Source organism: Chlorocebus sabaeus, chromosome 14 (genome assembly GCF_047675955.1).
Source record: "Chlorocebus sabaeus isolate Y175 chromosome 14, mChlSab1.0.hap1, whole genome shotgun sequence".
NCBI classification, from domain to species: Eukaryota; Metazoa; Chordata; class Mammalia; order Primates; family Cercopithecidae; genus Chlorocebus; species Chlorocebus sabaeus.
This window is the reverse complement of record NC_132917.1, coordinates 21,016,902-21,034,600: the sequence shown is the minus strand read 5'-3', so window position 1 is coordinate 21,034,600 and position 17,699 is coordinate 21,016,902.

Sequence of the window (17,699 nt, the reverse complement as noted above, 5' to 3'; positions counted from 1 at the left end):
TCCTTGGGTTCAGGGTATTGCTGAATCGACCAGCAGTATCCTTGTGACCTGCACCTATTGTAGGAAAATTCTAGGGAGCTGCAGAGTGGAATGTTGTCTTCCTCCTATCATCAATATGGGGTCCTCCAGCTGACCCAGTATCTGTTACCTTCTTCCAAAGCAGAGATACCAACTTCTGTGGGGAGTAAGTCTCCTCTAACATGTCAACAAATGATTTTTCTCCAAATTTTAATATTTATTGATTTATACATCCTACTTAAAAAGATTCTATGGATTCTGCAATTCTTTTAAGATAATTTGTATTTTATAAATCATGAATTTATCAACAAATGTATGCATTTCAAAGATTAGTACATAAATGTGCAAGATATTTTTTTTTCTGCCTGATGCTGCTTCACATCGCTGAGGCACATCAGCATATCAGTAACGTTTGTATGCTACAAAACCAGAAAAAAATATGTGCCAGAAGAGTATATGGATTTACATGCCTTGCTAAAGGCTCCATGTCCTTCTGGGGTCCCCAGCACTCTCACTGGAAACCAGAACTCCAAGGCAAATTACCCTGACCTGAGGTGACTAAGACTGAATGAGTGGAAATACACTTTTTAAGCCACTTAGCAGTGTTCACATCAAAGGCTACTGAAAATGGATTAACCTTGGCTTTGAAAGAATTGTTTGCCAGGGATCAAGGACTGGTTTTAGACTGAAACACGGAGTAGGGATAGATGGGCAATTCTCTCTGCACATAGGTATAAAGAGTAACATAGCCAAAAGATCGTACTAAGTACAAATCCCATTTAACATCCTATGAATGGTAATGAAAAGAAACTCAGTGAGAGCCTCATGTCTCAATTGACTATAAGTCTTTTGCTTTTAAAACCAAACTGATAGAAAATAGAAAACATTTGGAGGCTTCAGGATTAGACAAAGAGTGGAAAGATAAATTCAGTGTGAAAAGTATTACATCATGCAACTGGAGAAATTATTTAATTTTTAAAGAGTGATGAACTCTGAAACATCAGCTATGTCTTAAAACAAGAATTATAGAGTTTCCATAGAACATTTCCTAAATCCTTTATCTTTACAGACAGCTCTAGGGAAAACAGTTAATAAAATACTGGGCTTTGTCACTAAAAGGACCTGGAATCAAAACAGGAAATAGACTCCTGCCCAATCTGAACCGTCTGAGGCACTCACACCTAGATCCTGTTGATGTTTGCATTACCACATTAAAAAGCTAAAAATTCTAGAATTAATCATATCAGAGAAAGGAGCCTAAAAGTTTCAGTCAGTCCGAGAAATCCACATATGAATACATAAGCTCTTCTAGCCCTTTCTCTCACTGGCATAACACATTCCCATGGCTTCAATATCCTATCAGGATTAATACGTGTTAAATAAAGATCCATTTATTACATAGTGGCTAAAATCTTTGATGAAATGATTTGCATTTGTATATTCCTACTTAGCATACAAGATTAGGTTTTATCCCCCTGGGAAGACTAGACCTCTCACCAAATCTCAAATAAGGAAGGTAGGTCTCAACTCTCTCTCAGAGAAAAAACTGCATTGGAAAGATTATTTTTAATTTTCCTGAGTGTTAACTTTCTTTTTGACAAACACTTTTCATCACAGGCCATTATTTGCATAGGAAGTACATTGTCTGTCATGGCAGACAGAGAACTAGGCCTATTCAGATATGGAAAACAATATGCATTCAAATTCCCATTGAATATAATCAAGAGGGCTTGTTTCATATTGTAGAGTGATGATTCTGAACCTACTCTAAGATCTCTGGAGCAACTTCTCAGGCCTTCTCAAGACATGTGTGGTCTTGAGAGGGCTCATTAGATTACCTTACTTGACCTCTCAACTTTTTCAATGAGTACTCCACCATAACTTAGTATTACATCTTTTTAATGGCCTCTGTTCTCTGACTGGCCCAAGACACTCCCTGGGAATATGTATTGTGAGCTAGTGACAATTTTGGCTGCTCAAATCTCACTATATGACAAAAAAAAATTCATTAGCTAACAAAGAAGGTGAAAGCTGATGGACTCCAGGCCCATTCTGTGTATCTAGAACTATGTCAGGTATTAGAAGGTCTAGAGAAGAAGTGGGGTGAAGGGAAGTAAACACACAACAATTACATACAAACTTCCTTTGTCTATGCTGTGGATATAAACAGAGGTCTTCTAACTATAAAGTCCTCTTCTCAAATTTCTGGAGATCCTCAGAGTTGGCTAGGACTCTAAAACTCTTCTCATCTAGTTCTCTAAGTGTTTTCCAGCATCAACTATTAGTCACTTGAACTCCAAGTTCAGCGCCAGATTCTATCAGCATTAAGACTTGCTATGTAAGGCATGCTCAGAGAAAGGTGACTGTCAGGCAGAAGCAGAGCTCAGGGAGGCCTCGTGGTGACAGCTCAAGAGGGTGGCTGCAAACTGCTTGATGAATCTTGCTGAGATCTGTCTTTGCTTTTGGACCAAACTTTCATTTAAAAAATGGCTAGGTAACACATTCAACACAGAGATGAGCACACTAATTGCCCCATCAAATGGTTTCAGGATAATGAAGTCTTGAAGGAAAAAAGATGCCAATGAAGTATAGCCAGAAACAGCAGAAGAGGCAAGGGATGCAGGCTTCCTTGCTTTGCTTTGGTAATGGTGAAAAGCAATAGGAATATGGATTATTCAGTCTTACCCAGCAACAGATGGAACACTCAAATAAAGTAATTAAAGGAGTGATTAACAAAAGGACTCTCTGCAAGAGAGCAGGCAGAATGTAGGGAAGATGCAAGGGACATTGTGCTACCCTGAGGCTGAGAGTGAGCCTTCCCACCTCTAGGCCTGAAGTGTCCATGGGAGAGGACAGGTATAGGAACCTGGAGAAAGAGAATCAGTGTGGAAAAGCTGTCTAACAGGAGCTGTGACCTTCCTGCCCAAGGCCAACAAACTTCAGGTGACCCTACAAGGCAGAAAGGAAATAATGCCCATAGCATGCACTCTCCTTCCTCCTTCTATAGAATTCCTTCCAGGGTCCTCACTGGCTGAACCCAACCCAAAGCCAGAGAAAGAAGGAATGGGAATGAGGGGGTGAAGGGGGGCAGGATGGAGTCAGTTCATACAAGCCGGCCTCCAGAAGCACACAGCATGGATGTGGAGGAGGGCTGCCAAAAAATGCAACTTGAGGGTTAAATGGAAGCTATCCAGCCTGGAGATCAGGGAGGGACCATTTGTAAAAAATCTTCAGAAAATCGTAATAGTGATAACTTGAGACTTATGCTAAAGTATTATACATGTATTCACTCATTTAATCCATTTTTTTAAGCTCAGCTGGTGGAGTTGCCACCTCCTCTCTAGCTGACTGATTCCTTCCCTGAGGTTGCTCAGAGCCCTCAAAGCATGGGACCACATATTTATCAGGAAAAAGAACTGCAGCTACAAATCAGAAGTGAGCATCACATAGCAAGGAATGCCTGCAGGAAACTAGACTGCAGCAACCATAGTTCAAAGCATCAAGTCCAATGCAGAAGGGCAACTCTGTAAAGGAGCAGTGGTTTAAAACCTCCACACATCTGCTGCCACTGTGGAGCATGTATTGGTTTCTTTAACACAAAATAGGCTGTTCTAGACCATTCCTTTCACACTCATTACTTTAAACAGTATGTTCTGGGTCACAAAGCCCCAGACAGCAGTGACATATTGTGAACAATGTCATGTGAGCTTGGGTCCTGTGTGGGACACACCAATAGAGAGTAGACATCAAGGGCACTGCCCTGTTGAGAAGTTGACCCCAGAAATGAAATCTTGATTGTGTGTAGCAAGGGCTGAATGGAAGCCCAAGTCCCCTTCAGAGACACGCACAGGAGAAGACCGCAAGACAAGATTGACAGCTGAGGCTGGCCTCTGAAGCATGATGAGAAGCTCTTCTAGGAAAGGCAGCAGATTCCATTTCTTACACATCTGCAAAGGAAAATCTTGGCACTCCAATATTAAAGCAATGTTGAACAGGAAGTCAAAGAAGAAACATGAACTCAAGATGGCTGGTCTTTTCATTTTCCTGTTTCATAAATACTCTTTGAGTTTCTGCAATAGGCCAGGAATGGTTCCTATTGTCAGGACTAGAGATATGGATAATGCAGCTAGCCAGAGTATAAGCTGTGTAAACAACTCTGAGAGATGCAATTTACATTATCCCCCAAATCCCTGGACCATATTTGGTCCCATGTTTGTGACTTTAACAGCCTGCATACTCACTGAGCAATGGAACAGCATAAACTTCTTTTCAAATGAGAAAAATCGTAATTGTTCTCAAAAGCAAATATTCAATACTGAAATTAGACTCGCTTGACAATTTAGATGGATTTCTTTCACTGCCTTATGCTTTCAGTTTCCATGAAAACTTTCTTACTCAACCTCCAGAGATTCCAAGCTTTTGCCATATTGCCCCTAAAATTATTAACATTTTAATCTTGCTTTAATTAACTCTTGCTCCAATGGGATAAAACTGACAGAATTGGAGTTTGCAAACCAGAAGCTGAAAATCTGGCACACTTGATTAGCAGCTCAAAACAACTGTGGAGACAAGGGCAAACCTCTAAGCAAACACAACCACAAGGAGAGGAGCTGTATGAAAGCTCTGTCAGTTCTTCCCCTCCACCCACCCACACCTGCCAGAGCCTGTCCATCATCATTCCATAGCTGTGGAAAGCCAAGTCCCAGAACCCAAGGTCAGGAGACTCTCATTTGACAGGAAATGGCACCAAGATGTTATCTATCTCTCAGAAGCTGAAGAAGCCAACCCAGTTCTTCAAAAGATGTAAAGTATTAACAGAATTGACACTCCCTCCTCCACTTCTCTTTCAGCACACCATGTACTCTCGTCTCCTACTTACCTGGTTTCTCACTCTTAGTCTCCCTTGCTGGTTCCTTTATCTTTCCCTTGGCTTCTTAACCCCCTGTGTCCCAGGGCTCATTCTTTGCTTTTTCTCTTTCTCTTCACATTCATTCCCTTGGTGAACTCATTGGTCTTCTGGTTTTAAATAGAACTTTTACATCAATAACTCCTAAATGTACATATTTCTCTTGGAAGATTCCCTGCCCCCCAGATAGCTGCATATGTGCTTCTCAATTTCCTCCAATTGTCTTCAAATGCTACTTTGTATTGAAGTCTACATTGACTACTTAATTTAAAATTTGATTCCCTTGCTATCCTCCAGAGAGCAGAAGTAAGAATGTCCAATATCACCATCGCTATTCAACATCATATAGGAGGTTCTAGCTAAGGAAATAAGGCAAGAAAAATAAATAAAAGGCATTCAGTCTGGAAAAGAAAAAGGGAAATTATTTCTATTTGCAGATGATATGATTTTTTATATAGAAAATTCTAAGTAATCCACAAAAAATCTTTCAGTGCTTAAAAAAATAGTTCAATTTTATTTTTATACACTAGCAATGCATGACTCAAAAATGAAATTAAAAAATAATTTTAATTACAATAGCACATGAAAAATGTTTAATATTATTAGTCCTTAAGAGAAATGCAAATCATAACCACAATGAGATATGTTCCGTATCATTAGGTGACTATAACAAAAAAGATAAACAATAATCAATAATAGGTATTGATGACAATATGGAGAACTTGAACCTTCATACATTGCAGCCGAGAATGAAAAACCATGCAGTTGTTTTGGAAAACAGTTTGAGAGTTCCACAAAAATGTTAAAACAGAGTCATCATTTGACCCAGCAATTTCACTCCTTGGTATATACTCAAGAAAATTAAAACCACATGGTCATATAAAAACTCGCACATGAAATCTTTAGAAACCTTATTCGTCATAGCCTAAAGGTAGTAACAATCCAAATGTCCATCAGCTAATGAAAGGATAAACAAAATGTGACACATCAGTAGAGTAGATTATTATACAGCCATTAAAACTTACAACAGGGATTAGCCATGAAAATATTATAAGTCAAGCTTGTCTAACCTGCAGGCTTCAGGCTACATTCACCCCAGGACAGCTCTGAATGCTGTCCAACACACATTCGTAAACTTTCTTAAAACATTATAAGATTTTTTGAAATTTTTTTAGCTCATCAGCTATCATTAGTGTTAGTGTATTTTATGTGTAGCCCAAGACAATTCTTCTTCCAGTGCGGCCCAGGAAAGACAAAAGATTAACACCCCTGAGATATGTGAAAGAAGCCAGATACAATAGGCTACATATTCTGTGATTCAATTATTTTGAAATGCCCGGAACAGGCCAATCCATAGAAACACAGAATGTGTACTATTGGTTTCCAAGAACTGAGGGAAGCAGGAAATGAACAGTGACTGCTCACAGGTACAGGGTTTCTTGGCAGATGACGAAATGTTCTAGACAATAGTGATGAATTATATACTTTAAAGGAATGAATTTTATGGCACATGAATATCTAAATAAAAACCATATGATGAAAACATGAAATGCATCAGGAAAAATAGTTGCATTTCTATACCTTAGTACACCTGTTTCCTTAACCCATGTATGGTTTACCTTTTCTGTATCACTAATCACCTTCTAAACGATTACAGAAATTACTTATTAATTTTATTAAAAAACCATCTTTCCCCACTACAGACACTACAAAATAAGTGATATAAAGACAGGGATTTTTGTTTCTTTCACTGGTATACTCAGTTCCTAGAATGGTGCTTGGCTTAGAAGAGGCTCTCAGAAATTGTGTTGACTGAGTGAACAGGCTGAAAGACCTTTGTTAATGTCTTTAGAACAATCTCATGTTCACTCAGAAAAGAAGTATAATTGCAACTAAGCCTATATGGTAAAAATAATCAGGTGTTTGATTTACTTATTTTCCTTTCTCTGTCCTTTTCTTCCTCCAGGCATGACTGCGTGCACATAGTCATTTTGGTAGAGGGTAGTCACTCATAATTGATTAACTTCATATCCTTACCCATGGGGCTGCCTGCAAGATGAATGAACTTGTTTTTCTTTTAAAGAACAATGATCCTTAGGTCATGCAGACCTCCGTGGTGGCATCCAGAAGTCTGATCATAGAAGGACAAAAGCAGCTTTCATCACTGAGGGATCTCACCTCCTGCATACCTTCCTTACTTGTAAAAGCCCCCAGTTATATTCAAAGGCAGGTCGGATTTGAGAGTTTGCCTCTCGTCCTCACACTTTGGCCAAATCAAATAAACCTTTCTCTACTCCTAAGCCCCGATGTGTCAGTATTTGGCATACTGCACATTGGGAACTCGAACCTAATTTTTGTGGTTCTACCACGCAATGATCACGTCCTTTCACAAAAGGAAGTTGGGAAAAACACAGCTACAGAAACATGTTAGTGGGGCTCTTACAGAGGTTGTTTGGGGTTTTGGGGGCTCATTTCATTTTGGAGGATTTTTGAAAAATCCAGAGCATGCTGTCTACTATCCCCTGAATATATAAGGCTTAACAAATAGGTAAGCTGATATTTAATCAGCGCTGTGGTCTGTCATACGTTAAGTACTAGTGACGTAAACATGACCTCCAAGCAGAACTCTAGTGGTTTAAAGCCCCAATCCAGACTGTTTTCCCAGCTTTAAAGGCCCTTTCCACTTCTTCTCTGCCTATCCCACTCATTCTTCCATGCCCAGACCGCTTACTCCTCTTCCAAGAAGCCTTCCCAGCTGCTCAAGTCCACAGTGATTTCCCTCTTATCTGACTACCAGGCAGGATTAATGTGACTTACAGCACCTGGCACCAGTGTTCACCCATGTGTATGTGGGTGTGGGTGTGTGTAATCATGACGCTCTCTCATAAAACAAAAAAAAAACAAACAAAAACAAAACAAAAAAAAAACAAACAAACAAACAAAAAAAAACAGCAACTAGCAGTGAGCTGGCACGCAGTAGGTCCCTAACTGAAATGGATCAGTAGAAGGCAGTTGAAGATGGTGATTTGTATGTGTTGTGTTCAGACAATGCAGAAAATCCGTCCTTTGAAAGCAAAAGAAGAAAAGAAAAAAAAAAGAAAAGAAGATGAATCTTCATGGTTTGCATAAAAGTGTAACTATTACAGGTGGCCCAATTCCCAGTTACTTTGTTCCTGACACCAGAGACCTGTTTTTCAATCAAAATTGCAGCAGCTGTGGAGCTGTAAGGCTGGGCTGGCACCTGGGTCAGAGGTTCCCCATTAGTGCTGGCAGATTTTTCATAATCAAGACACTTCTGAAATGCTGAACCCTACACAGTGCCAAAGGTTAACGATTCAGTGTGCAGGGACTGAAGCGCAAAGCAGGGCATCAGACAGCTCGGAGAGTGACGCCACCGGTGGACCTGTTCTTGCTGCTCTAGTTACATTCTTGAATCTATTGGACGTTTGCCTCCTCGCTGAAGAGTCATTCTGCAGAGAACACTCATTAGACAGGCTGCATTAATCCTGTTTTTCTAACCCTGGTTCATGTTTACGCATTTGACAGTCAACGTTTTTGAGCAGTCCCTCTGTACACCATTGAGTCTGGTTATGCACACGCAACGAGAATTGGAGAGTGAAGGGGTCACCCACTGAGTTCAGTGTAAACTGGCAATCTAGATAGTTTTGCATAACAATTACAACTTGCTTGTTGTTGCAAAATATGAGTGGTATATGAGAGACTACTTCATTCCACTTCATCCCCACTGGTGTGTGCTGTTTCAGATCATGATTAGTGAGCAAAATAAACTAAAATTAATTTTGATTAAAATTTGGTGACATTCCTTAAGAAAACTGGTGATAACCTGTGGTGTCAGAGCTGGGGATAATTGTTTCAAGAAATCAGTCTCTCTATAATTCATTAGACTTTTATATCTTACTGCTTTTTTTTTCCTTTCAAATAACATTACTGAGGATGTTTTATAGGCTGGCTCCTCAGCTGTTCTTGGATATCCTGCTGTCATTTAAAACGCAATACAGACCAAAGAGAACTAGCCAATCCCCTCCTTCCCCTGCCCCATATCATTTCTGGCCTTCTTTGTTTTTCCATTTCTACTAATGATTTCATTCTTTAGCTTAAAAGCTTCAATTTCCTTCATTCAAAATACCAGCTTAGCCTTTTAAGTCTAATCAAACCTGAAAAATGGTTCCTATAGAACAGGAAACATTTCCTATGCTATAGTATACCATAGGGTTCTCCAGAGAAACAGAACCTATATATATCCTATCTGTAGCCTATGTATATATATCCTTTAGACACACACACATGTGCATACACATATATATATATCCTATATATAAATTTTCTATATTTTATATAGAAAATATCCTATATGCAAAGAAATTTATTATAAGGAATTGGTTCATGTCATTATGAAGACCAAGTCTAAAATCTACAGGGCCAATGCCATAGTTTAAGTCCAACAGCCAGTAGCTGTGATAGAACTGAAGAGTTGATGTTTCACTCAGAAGGCATTCAAACAGGCTAATCCTGTCATATTTGAGAAAGGGTCAGTCTTTTGTTCTATTCAAGCCTTCAACTGATTGGATGAGGCCCACCACATTGTGGAGGAAAATCTGCTTTACTCAGAGTATTGATTTTAACCTTAATCTAATCCATTAACACCCTCATAGAAACTCAGAATGTTTGACCAAACATCTGGACATCCAGTGGCCCAGTCACATTGACCCATAAAATTAGCCATCACAATATGGCTCAAAGTAGTAGTATTTTATCCCTTCTTCTTGAGTGATCTCAGAATTTCTTCTACCCTATTGGAGAGGCTTCGCTAGCATCCCTGCCTTCAGTCTCTCTCCCTCTCTACTCACAAGAGTACTTCCAGACTAGTCCTTTACATAATCGTATTGCACTACAGAAAAATCACACTGACCTCTGACTTCCTGTCTCCACCTGGCTTCTGCTCCAGTTTCTCACTCCCAGAGACTTCTTTGATTCCAGCCTATAGCTTTTCTTCTTTCCTGGAGTTTTACAACTTCTTGAAAGTGTGCTGGAAGCCAGGCCTTCCTTGAGTTCCAACGTGACCACCCTGCGCATTTAGTTTTCCAATATGAAACCAATGCAGCAATATATATTTATTATGATTATTGTGTATATTTCTACAGATACTAGATAGTTCTCCCTTTATGGTATATATTTCTCTCTATACAGTCATATACCTATAGGAAAATACATAGATAAAGTAAGGAAACAAAGACCACTCAAATGAGAACAAGCGAAGAGCATTCAAAGTTTGCTAGAGCAAGGAAGTCAGCCACCATTACTTCCAGTTCAGAGACACTAAAGGCAGGCAGCAGAGTAAAAAAGCTTTATAATGAACAAAAAGGGAAGGTTCAGATATGTCACAATTGGAGATTGTTGGCCTAAGGGAAGCTGGAGGTAGGCTAACTAGAATCAGGGCATCCCGTGTAACTGGAAAGGACAGTGTATTTGGCTTCCCCCGGTTAGTGCTAAACTGGAAACGGGGGCAAAAAATAGTGCAGCTGGCAGTTATTGATTAAGTCCTGACTGCTTGGGGCTGATTGCTACAGAGGTTGTGGTTTGTCCTTCTAGACTGATTGCTACAGATTGCGAGTCAGAGTTCTATTTTTATATATGGTCTGGCCATTCTCTATTTGTAAAATCAGTTTCTCAAGAGAGAGACGAGACAAAGAGAAATTCTGATGAGATTAAGATAGTATTAGATCAAGGCTTAAACCACCCAGTCCTGTCCTAGAACACTACAATGTGAAAGATCTCCAAGTGAAATAAATACATTCAGAGGATGAGAGACAGCTAGATCATAATGATTTTACCTGGTGTTTGGTCCCCAGCCCTAACATATGGCTCTAATGAGCAAGAGGAAGGATTGTTTTTCCTTGTGCTGGGGAAACCAAAGGCCCTACCTTCTCTGCTTCTCCTAAGCCTGGACTGGGATCTTGCCTCCTACCACTTTAATATAAGGAAGGAGAGTCCATGACAGGCTCCTGGCACCAGAGAGAAGGACAAAGAGAAAAGGATCGCAGGAGAGAATACTTGCCCCAGTGGCAACAGCTTCTGCCCTCTTGTCCATGCCGCTTTCTCATATACCCACTTTTAGGAGGGGAAGAAGAATTAGTCAAAGATACAAAATGTCATTTTAATTCTGGCAAGATAAAAGCAAGAGAAGAGTCACCCCTATCTGAGCAAGACCTTATAATTACACAGAGTTATTTTACTTCCTAATATATTACTCAATAAAATATGCCAAATTTGATTCTGCCAGAGAGTCTGGGGTGGTTTAAACTCCCTCTTCACAAAAGCTAATATATAAATTAATTTTTGTGGTTTTTTTCCTGCTTTTTTTTTTTTATTAACAGCACACACTTTTCCCTTGTCATTTTTCTCTGAAAACATAGTTTGTTAAGGTTTTACAGAACTACGTTACAGAACTAAACCAAAATTTAAGCAATTCCCTGCTACGAACATTTATGGTTTTTTCCTAATTTTCACTATAAAAATAATGTAGTACTAGGAATCCTTATGCCATAGTCATTACACAAATCTCTGATTATATCCTAAAGAAAAATTCCTAGAAGTGGAATTACTTACTGAAAGTTCTGGACGTTTTAAGAATACATATTCTTAAGACTTAATACATGCTTCCAAATTACCCTCCAAAAATGATTATGCGAAATTACACCCTCAATAGTAGAGTAGGAGAGGCCAATTTACCACAACCTCTTCACAGCTTTTCTCTTTGCAAAGTAAATAAATGAAAAATATATTCTTTTAAATTCACATTCTTGTTGGTCACTTACATTTCTTCGTTTAAAAATGGTTTATAAACTTTATATATTTTCTACTAAGGTAGTCATTTTTATGTTGATTTATAAAAGGGCATTTAACTGAATTGGAATTAACTTTGTTACATGACGTAAAAATCTAACGAGCATTTTTTCCAAAGGTAAATCAATTGTTCTGGTTCTAATTGTTGAATAATTAATTTTTCCAAGGATCTGAAACACTGTCAAATCACATGAATGTATATGTATTTTAGGGATGTTTTCACAAGTTTTTTTTATTTCATTCATTTTTCTATTCCATCTTTTACAATACTTTTTCCTCTTGAAAGGCATCACTGGATTTTTCAGTTTTATACATTGTCATAAACAGTAGGGCATGTATGTCTTTTACACAATTTTCTTTTTTTTTTATTTTTTTATTTTTTTATTTTTTTTTTTTGAGACAGAGTCTTGCTCTGTCGCCCAGGCTGGAGTGCAGTGATGCAATCTCAGCTCACTGCAACCTCCGCCTCCCAGGTTCACGCCATTCTCTCCTGCCTCAGCCTCCCGAGTAGCTGGGACTACAGGCACGCACCACCATGCCCGGCTAATTTTTGTATTGTTTTTTTTTTAGTAGAGAGAGGGTTTCACTATGTTGGCCAGGCTGGTCTTGAACTCCTATCCTCAGGAGATCCACCCACCTAGGCCTCCCAAATTGTTGGAGATTACAGGCGTGAGCCACGGCACCTGGCCTAGTACAATTTTCTTAAACAATCTTCACTCGTTCTCCTAGGTGAACTTTAGAATAATCGTATCAATTTTTAAATAAGGAAACACTGTGACTTTATTTGAAATTCTGTTAAAACTATAAATGCATTTGCAGAAAGTTGAGATGGTTACAGATCAGTCTTTCCTATCTATGCATAAGGTGAATCTCTCCATTTATATAAGACATCTTTTATGTTGCTCATTAGTGTTAAGTGGTTTCCTTATATGTCTTATCCTTTTTAATTAAGATTTCTCTTAGGGCTGGGCATGGTGCTCATGCCTCTAATCCCAGCACTTTGGGAGGCTGAGGCTGGTGGATAGCTTGAGCCCAGGAGTTCAAGACCAGCCTGAACAACATGGCAAAAACCCATCTCCACTTTTAAAAAATACAAAAATTAGCCGCGTGTGGTAGCACCCACCTGTAGTCCCAAGTACTTGGGAGGCTGAGGTGAGAGGATCACCTGAGCACAGGTAGGTGGAGGCTGCCATAAGCCATGATCTTACCACTGTACTCCGGTGTGGGTGACAGAGTGAAACCCTGTCTCAAAAAAAGGAAAGAAAAGAAAAAAAGACATCAGATTTATTTTCCTTGCTCATGTGAATGACTTCATCATCTATTTTTTTTTAATTGGTTAATGTTAAATTGTGGGAAAGTGAGTGCTTTTTAAATGTTTGCTTTCATATCTTATCAACTTGCTAAGCATCCTTATTAGTTATACATCAGGTGTCCTAGGCAAGAGACTCTAACATCAACAATAAATATTATTTTGCTAACCTGTTTAACACATTTTCAGTATTCTGCATATACTACAAATCATTGAATTGTTCACTTTACATGAGCAAATTGCATGCAAATTATATCTCAAAGCTATGAAAAATAGGAGAGGGATGAGAGGGATCGAAATGCAAGTTCCACTTGCATTTTTCTGTCCTGTCTTATTTCATTAGTGAAAACTTCCAGAACAAATTTTAATGATCATGAACATGCTTATCATGTTCCTGTTTTAAAAGGAGTGCATCTAGTATTTAATCCTTAACTCTGCTAGTAAAGCCTGGTTGGCCATAGATTGCAGCACTTCCCATTGCTCCATATTTGTCTCATTAGCTTAATAATCTCAGAACTGGAAATCTGTGTAACCAATAAGCAAAAGGAATGTATTCTCTGTCCATATTGTTGCCATAGGAATTTTTCTCTCATATTTTAAGCTTACTGGTTTATTAACATACACAGCCTCTAGTTCAGTGGTTCTTAATCCTTGCAGTACACTGAACTCGCTGGGGAGCTTTTAAACTGGTTGATCCCTGGGGCCTCTGCATCAGGTTTTTCTTTTTTAAAAAAGCTCCCCAAACAATTCTAATGTGTAGCTAAGTTTGCAATCCACTGTCATCAGTTTTCACACTTAAGTAAGTATAAAACTCAGCTGAAGAGTTTGTTTAAAAAGGCAGAACCCCAAGACCCAGCCCTTCCTTCCCAAATTCTGATTTGGCATGTCTTGGGGAGGGTCGCTTATCTGTATTTTAACACATAATTTGAGAAACACGTCTTTTGATTATTATCTCTCTAGAGGACTGCAACCCTAGCTACATATGAGAATCATCCGGAGAGCTTGAACTGACTCCTGATCCTTGAGGGCCCACTTCCAGACATTTTCATTTAACTGCAGATGAAAACTCCCACTCCTGGAGTGCTTTATTTTTGCCACAGCACTTTCCTCTAATTTTACTACTAAAAACAGCCTCTCACTTGATCTGCTTCTGCCCCGAACCCATATATTAAATGGGGTTTATATTCTCTGAGCGATAAAGGAAAGTAAGTAGTAATTGGGTGGACTAAAACATTCTCTATTTCATTTGAAAGTAGATTTTTCTATGAGTTCTCCATTAGTGTAGCCTTCTCCTAATTTTGCTTCAGGGTGGGTGTGCTGCTTGTCTTTCCAAAAATAAAGGCATCAGCCCCAGCCCATGCTCAGGATTTCCAATCAACTACAGATCTTATCACAATTAATCCAAAGGCATCTCAGACATCATCACAAGTTAATTCACACTTTTTGGCTATTAGGCTTTTCCATGCTTTTCTCAGAATGCATGAATGTTCATATTTTAGTGGGAAGTCCTGAGACTGAGTCACCAACTTTTTATTTTTATTTATTTATTTATTTATTTATTTATTTATTTATTTATTTATTTTTTGAGACAGAGTCTTACTGTCGCCCAGGCTAGAGTGCAGTGGCTTGATCTCGGCTCATTGCAATCTCCACCTCCTGGGTTCAAGTGATTCTCCTGCCTCAGCTTCCCGAGTAGCTGGGATTACAGGCACGCACCACCATGCCAGGCTAATTTTTGTATTTTTAGTAGAGACGGGGTTTCTCCATGTTGGCCAGGCTGGTCTTGAACTCCTGACCTCAGGTGATCCACCCACCTCGGCCTCCCAAAGTGCTGGGATTACAGGCTGGAGTCACCAACTTTTATAAACACTACCTTGTGGGGAAATCACAATTTATTTTTGTAACAAAAGTTTATTGAGGGCCAGCCTGTGCCAGACATTGTGTTGTTTCATTATAAATGTTATTTCTCATTGACGAGTACTGTATTTTTACTAACAGGTAAATTAGAAACCCAGGACTTAGGCCAAAATCTTTTTGTTTCAGCACAACTGTCACATGCTTCTGTGGCTGAGGGGATGTTGTGTGGATGGGCAAGGGTCCCATCATCCTGTGGTTCTGCTGCACATGGAAACTCTCACCTGCCTGCTGCGCTAAATGGAGCGAGGAGGAAACCGATCTGAGCAATTCAGACAAAGTGGAATTTGTTTTGCCGCAAATGATTCAAATCATTAAATTCAACAAATACCCATTAAGCCTCTATTATGTGTAAGGCTCCACAACCCTTCGCAAGCGCCAACTATAAATTAGATTTGGTTTATGTGAAATCTTCCCCCGTTATTGCTAGGCTGCAACACCGTATTTTCATTTTTGTTCCACTTATTCACTCTTTTAAAAAAGAGATATACATTCTCTCAACTGTATTAAGATCAGGCATTCCTGATGAACCAACTTCTATTTCAGAAAGAAAGAATAAGGGCAAGGTGTTGGTTTCATGAAGCTGCAGACAGCTCTGCAGTGATGATTCTTCACTGCCTCCCTAATCCTTCTCTAAACTGTCCTAAGCTGCTACATCGTGTCTCTCCTGAGCCCTTTGCTATCTGCGAATGCTGATTTCTCATTACCCCAAAGTGAAGTCGCCACAGTCCCATCTGTTCAACCTCACTGCTCGCCATTCCCAGCTTGGCTTAAAAATGCAAATTCAAAGACGACTTCCCCACCTATGAGGTCAGTACAAGGCCTCCTGGGTCACTGTGTCCTATCAGAACAAGCCATATAAGCAACTCTAAAATATGCCCCACCACTGGTGCTAGGCAGTGCTTGCTTTCCAAGGTGGTAATAATAAGGGGATTATGGTTTAATCAGATCTGATCCAAATTCCTCTCTGGATCTCCCTTTTGAATATGCTCCATTGAGACCTTGCTTTTGCCACACAATATGCAGAAAGACAATAAGGAGCTTAAGATAGACATATATCTAAGCCCCCTCTGAACTAGGGAAATCAAAATTGTAACAAATTCCTTCCAGTCCTCAGAAGTCTGAGGCATCAATGGAGCCAGGCTGGGGAAGATGATTTGTTCTGTATCCACTGCAACCCCTGTGGATGCTGTAAATAATAAGAGCTTGCTCTTTGGACCCCTTCCATGCCACTGAGATCAAGAAGCCAGGCTCAGAGAAGGTGCCCAGAGTGGTGCATTATTAGCACCTTGATCTCAGCTCACTTTATCCAGGCATCAGGAATCAGATACATGAAATTTAGCTCAGAGAAGTCAATCATCATGGAACAAAATAGAAGTCAAAGACTCTGATCATTTATTTGTTCAACAGTTGTTTCTTGAGTACCTACCCTCTCCCTGAGGGCCTTTCAAAAGATACCTAAGTCGACTGCCTTTCTAAAGATGGAGAGAAACAGCAGGGATCATTCATGTCTACCCAGGGCTTCTCACCACGGTCAGTGGTAACTGAATACAAGGTCATCTCTGTCAAGAGGGACATACTTAGGGCTTAAAATTGTGCCAAAAGAATATGAGGAGAGGGAGACCTCAATATGCTGGCTCCCTAGTGAAGATGGTTTGATCTGTGGAGAATGATGGGCAGGAGAGTCAAATGACAGAAAAGAAGGCCTTTGGATGGTTACTTTGTCCCCCAGTGGAGCTCCCTGACTCAACTACCTGCTACAAAGAACTAAAAAAAGCTAAATTTAATGTCTTGACTTAGCAGGAAGAGTCAACAAAGTAAATAATTCCAAATTAGGGAATAAATAAAGAAGGGGCCTTCAGATTTAAAATAATCATTGAAGCCAACTTTAGTTTTAAAAATATTTAGAACACCTATCAATACAATGGAATATTATTTTACCACAAAAAATGGAGTAATGATATATGTCACAACATAGATGAATCTTGAAAACATTATGGTAAGTGAAAAAAGCCAATCATAAAAGATCACATACTGTATAATCAATTTATATGAACTTTCCAGAATAGGGAAATCCATAGTCACAGGAAATAAATTCGTGGTTGACAGGAGCTAGAGGGGGGGAAATGGGGAGTAACTGATACTGGGTATGGGCATCTTTTGCAGGTAATGAAAATGTTATGAAATTAGATAGTGGCAATGGTTGCACAACTCTGAATATACCACAAATCATTGAATTGTTCATTCTACACGAGCAAATTGCATGCAAATTATATCTCAAAGCTGTGAACAAATAGGAGAGGGGTGAGAGGGATAAAGACAGTGGTTTATAGAGTCATTGTTGAGGCTAATGTTCAAAATATTGATTAACTCTAGAATTCAAGTTACATTTGCTTGTTAAAATTTCTAGGACACTCACTAAAAGAAGAAAAATAGAGTGTATAGCTTCTAAGATGAGAAATGTAATAATAAAACATAAAATCACTCAAGAGTAAGACAAGAAAGGGGAAAATATAGAACAGACAAAATAAATAGAAAAAAATTAGATGCTATACGGCCAAGTGCAGTGGCTCATGCCTGTAATCCCAACATTCTGGGTGGCCAAGGCAGGAGGATCCCCTGAGCCCAGGGGTTCCAGACCAGCCTGGGCAATATAGTGACACCTCTTCTCTAGAAAAATGTATTTTT